Raw genomic sequence first — 6,000 nt, forward strand, 5'->3', positions numbered from 1 at the left:
CTAAGTACACCATAAAACGTAATTATGGTATGTGTGGGACGGAACACAGATGAATATCGAAATGATTACTTCATTTGTTCTATGGTATCTTTAAAATATACCCATCAATTAAATTTTTTTCTTCGTGAATTTATTTTAAAAAATTTCTGTCTTTTTTGGGACATGTGGATTTTTCATCATAAAAATTCTCAAAGTTCTACGGATAAATTTGTTAAGTGTTACGAATAGTTTACAAGAGCGTACATAATTAAGGATTTGTATGTAATTGTTTGTAATAGATGTACTTTACACTGTAGAGCCAAGAGTGGAAGGGAGACCACTCTTACTAAAACTTACTCTAAAATAAACTTGAACATTGGATTTAAAAAAATCGCCGAAGAACACGAAGCTCTGTTATTATGAACTTACTAGGATATGAAGAAAATATTACATTTAAGAAATATATCACGTTTCCTTAACCCTGGTGATATATGACTTGATTGGGGACACAAAGACACGTGTGTGATTCCTGTTATATATCTATGGATCAGCACGACTAAGATATATATATCCTGAGCCAGAAGGCAATATGAATTGTTTCACCGGGGAAAATTAAATTACTCACCAACCTTCTAAAGTATTTCTACATTGTATGTATGCTTGAACCTCTCCGATCCCCTTCATTATTTCTCTGTGTTTCACTCCCTACTTTCTGTTACTGTATTTCCATCCTAAACACTGAGTTCCGTGTTTCCATGCCCTACACTCTATTTCTGTGTTTCCATGCCCTACACTTACTTTCTGTCGCGGTTTGGTCAAAATTGGTCAGTCGGTATATCATTCTTATTTCTCAGAGTTTCTGCCCTTCGTTTCATTCTGTCATAGCGATGAGCTTGACAGCCGAAGCGGATCGAGAATGGAATATATATATTATTGTCATCACTCTATATTTTTTCCAGGAAACTTAACAGTGAAGTTCGAAGAGAATACGCAACCAGTGTAGCCACGTCAACGACGATGCTCAAGAAAAATATTGGGAAATAAATAACAAGAACATGAAAAAGATGTATATCTAAAATATGCCTTCTAGGAAGAATATATATACAGAGAATACATGGTCAGTGTCTTAATTAGCCTACGTCAAAATACAGCTGATATTTGAAGACACTGCAACTGGCACTGTCATTGTCTGCATACACCTGCCACATACATTGACGGAAAACAGCTGTACTTTAGCACGTGCGGTAATTCGACAGGATTACTCTCTGAATTTTCTTAAATATCACGTTAAAAAATATAAATAGTTGTTGAAAAAGGAGATTTACATGTTGTAATGAATTTGTTCATCTACGAAAATTAATAAAATCACTGAGGAGGCTTGGAACTATATTTCTGTAAGAGCATTTACTTTGGCGTCCGTCATCAGGCAAAATTCAGCGTAACGTCAACATCAGGTAAACACAGACTGAACAACAGAACTGTTTAAGTCTCAATAGTCTGATTTTCAATCAATTTTGCAGGATAGATAGAATACAAAGTCAGTGTTTTAAAATATAAGCTCTATCTTGTCTCGGAAACAAAAATAAAGGTAACTCTAAAAAAACATCCCCAAAATTCTGTAAATGTAGACGAGTTTAACGACATATGAAAAAGAATAGCCAATGACTTACATACAGAACTTGCAGTAAATTTTAACATGTTGTGACTTATGTTGTCGCGACGAGATGTTTTTCCTAAATCTAAAGTTTTTAAAATATCAGACATTTCCTCGCTACTAACAACGATTTAATCAAACACAGAATCTGTTCGAGAATTAAAAACGGGAAATAAATTTGTCACTATGATTCAATGTAGATATGGAATAAACATAATTATTTGAAATATTAGCTTTACCAAAATCACTAATTTGTACATGTCCGGTAACATGATCAGCTAAATGTGGAATAACTTCCTGATAGCCAGACTGCTTAAATAATTTCCAAACTAATCTCCTATATGTTTTAGGATTACTACTTCAAGATCCTCAATATCACCAACGCTTTCATAAAACATTTCTCTTGCCTGCTTTCTCATATTATCGATTTTATTCCGCTGTCTTTTAAATTTCACAATGTTTGAAATGGAATTAATACGTTTAACTGCTTTATGTAGTCTTTCACATTTTCTGAGATCGGAATTCATCCATAACGTATCAGTGAGGTCTTATGTAAACTTTTTATCTAGGAATACAACTCTTAGCAAGTACTAAAAACTGTTAAGTAAATTCAACACTTGTCATATCAACTGAAACACAATTTTGGAAGAGTGTAACCCAGTCAAGGGTATCTATTTAACTGGTTAAAATCAGCATGCTAATATGCCCAAACTTCTGGAGTATACCTACATTTTCTTTCATCTTTGGCGCTTAACGTCCTTGTTCCGGTTATAACCGAGCCTAGGACACGTATACGTACATGAAAGGTTAAAGGGTATTTAAGACAAGAATACTACGCATGCGCCGTGATTACTGATACCGCGATCATTAGCAATTATATGTGAATCGATACGTTTAGAATTATCACTTCATAAAATGGGATCAAGTAAACTATGACTGGTGGGTTCATAAGTAACAGTAGTTAAGTCCATTTCCAACATAATTTGATTTAAAATATGGTTTTGTGATAAAGTAAAAAATCAACATTTACATCACCAACTACTATAACGTTTGAAGTCATTTCTCAAAAGCATATTTAAATTTTTCCTAAAACGGGTGGCATGAATTTTCTGGTCTGTATACCAGAATAACATTTGACGTGCCTTTACAATCTGTACCCGAACTGTTTCCCTGTCCTGGAATTCCAGATCATCCGCTCTCCGAATACATTTTAGTGAATTCGATTAAAGACTAAAATATCAGCACCGCAGAAATTTCTGTCTTTCCTTTAAGGCTCAATAAATCAAGCTAAAACTAATTCTAAAGAAGGCACGTGTTCTTCTACGTATGTTTCAGTAAAACATACAATATCTAATTTGTCAGTTACATCTTCAGTATACTGAAATTTGTTTCTGATATTTCTCACATTTAAGTGCCTTAGCTTGTTTCATCTTTCCAATTTGTATCCATGTTTCTGACCATTTATTATTGATTTGGTGATTGGTAATGGAATATACTTCTGTGTAAGATAGTTTCACCTTACATTTTATTATTTTTTCTGAAGAGCTTTTTTGGCTAGATCATCATCTTTTTCATTTCCAGGAATATTGACAAGTGATGGTACATACTCAACATTTACCAAAATTTCCTGTTGTTTTAAATGTTTATCTAGATTTAGTATAGCATTAATTACGTTTGGTCTTGTACTATTTCAAGTTTGTATTGATTGTAATGAAGAAAGACTACCTGTAATAATTACTGCTCTGTTTGTGAACTTTTTGATGATAATAGGTTTAAGTGTTAATTCTATATCAATAATTTCACTGGTATAAGTGGAGCATTGATGGGTCAGTCTGGGTGATAATGCGATGTCGTTTTCTCCGGAATAAATACCTAACCCTACTCTGTTCATCAGACCCTGTTTATCCAGTGAAGCTATTGTTGGTGGGAATTATTGGGATTTTATTTGTCTGAAGAAGGTGACTGTGTAGTTATCGATACGTCACGCTCTAACCTTCTACTGGTTGTGTTATAAGAACTTCTATTCTATTGACATTACCAACCTGAAGAAAATGTTGGGGGGAAACACAGAAAACACGTTATCACAGGATTCTAGTTTGGTGATATGTGTTTTTAACATGATATTGATGTTTCATTTAAATTTTGTAATCTGGTAATAATTTTATCTCCTGTTTTATTAGAACCGTATACTTCTGAGTTTCTGACTGGTTTTTCTATAACTTGCCTGAGATTGTTCGAGCTATTTTGATCGTTCCAAATTTGATCCCATTTGCGTCCTATAGCTTTATTGATCAGTGAGTAGGCCTCCGTTTTGGTAACTTTGACGTCAATGTCTGTTACGTCACGAGCTAAAGATTGCCAAACTAATTTGTCTGCTTTCTCGTTACCAAGGACATATACATGGGTTGGGACGTATGGTAACTCTACAGTGATCCTCTGATTCTCTAAAAGGTTTAACGAGGATAGAATTGAATTTAGTGTGACGGACCTCGAACTGATAAAGTAACAAGTCTGTGTGGTTGTGTTCGATCAATTAGCCGTAATAGCCTATAGCTATCAACTCACTGGAGTAAACAGATTAATTGTCTGAAATCCTGACTAATATGTTTGTGTTGTCAACAGAGGAAAAACTCATAAACCTCCTCTATTATTTCTTGGGTTTTTTAACTGTTATATCTATCATCACGGACTGTCATGGATACTTCTCTGGCCTCTGTTGGATTTAGCTTTTTGTTGGTTGTGTGGAATTTCATTATTAATTTCCGGTTTAGGTAAAAGCATGGCTTAATCAGAATGTTTGATTGTTCATGTATTTTTTAATTTTTCCAGCTTGATTTTTTGTAATAAATAAACCACCTGATGATCGTACGCTGGCTGCTGGTGTAATTTTACTTTATCCTATGCACAGTTTTCCCAGCATCTTTTAACTAGTTTACTGGGAAGAAAAGTTAGTTCTAAAGTTTCTGTCCTAACCCAATATTTTAGAATTAGTTTCTCTCGTCGAAGTTTTAATGATAATTCGTCCGAATTTGCTAGTAAACTAACTGGCGGTGTGTTTTAATAGCTCCTAGTGCTATTCTTAAAGCTCTGTGCTGTTTTACGTCTAGCACCCTGAGTGCATTATTGGAAGTCGAATGGTATACTTGGCAACCATAGTCTATTTTTGATCTGATAAGAACTCTATATATGTTTAATAATGCAATTTTGTTGGAGACCAGATTGTTGCCGGAAACAAACGTGAGTGTATTTATAGGTCTATTACACCTTTCTGTTACTTATTTTACATGTTGGTTCCATGTTAGTTTTGGGTCCAAAATCATGACAGGATATTTAACTTTATTAACGTACTCAATGTGCTTGTCGCCTAGATATGTTTTTTTTCAAGTTTTCTCGAAAAATACATAGCAACAGTTTTTTTTCTTTTGCAATTTTGAAGCTCCTTTCAACGGCCCAATCTTGAATTAAGTTTTCTTAATGGTCCTGGCATTATTTGTGATAACTTTATTAGTACTCCAAATACTGATATCATCTGCTGGTGTGTGGAAAAAATTAAGATGTTGATTAAGTTTATTTGTAAAGATATAAAACAAAGCAGGGGAGATAACACTACCCTGAGGGACTATCGCGCATTTCCCATAATTTTTTTTCCTTAGGGATTATATAAATATCAAATATTGCTGTGACTCTATCTTCACTGTCCGCGCCAATCATTTCAATTTTCTGTGTGATTTCTTTAATTTCGATGTTTTTATAGGTGTTGCTATTTTTTATATGAATTTCCAGCCCTGTTTGAAAACTGCCAGATTTGATTGGTCCATCCAAACCTTTATTTTTTGGTAGACCTAATTTTGTCTAGCTCTTGATTTCTGAATTTTGATTATATCAATGTCAGAGCTCTCTGTTAAGAATTATTTTAATTCAAGAATTATTTTAATTGACCAAGCTGTCTGTTGTGCCATTATCAATTTCTATTTAAAAGAAAAAAATGATTATGTTGCGGTTTGTTTGTTTGTACCTTTGTGGTGCTCCTTAAAAAGTATGTTGATTTGGTGTCTGTTGTTTTGTTTTGTTTTTGGCCAAAGGCATTCTAGCTAAGAATAGACAGATATTGAGAACAAGGATTTTCCTTGAAATGAGCCAAAGGTCAAAATCTGGGTCATTTCAACCAAAACACTTTGACATCCTAGGATTGTAAATAATAGGATGCATGAAATAATATGCTATACATTCTCTTCAGAAAATGTATACTATTAATACATTACTGAAACAAGATGGATGTCATGGATGCCATCTTGAAAACCAGATCATGTTGAATATCACTCAGAACAAACTAAATGAAGGTACCAAGTAAGCGTGATGCCCCAGGG

This window comes from Ylistrum balloti, unplaced genomic scaffold (genome assembly GCF_031769215.1).
Source record: "Ylistrum balloti isolate Yb309-2 unplaced genomic scaffold, AGI_CSIRO_Ybal_v1 Utg369830, whole genome shotgun sequence".
Lineage (NCBI taxonomy): Eukaryota > Metazoa > Mollusca > Bivalvia > Pectinida > Pectinidae > Ylistrum > Ylistrum balloti.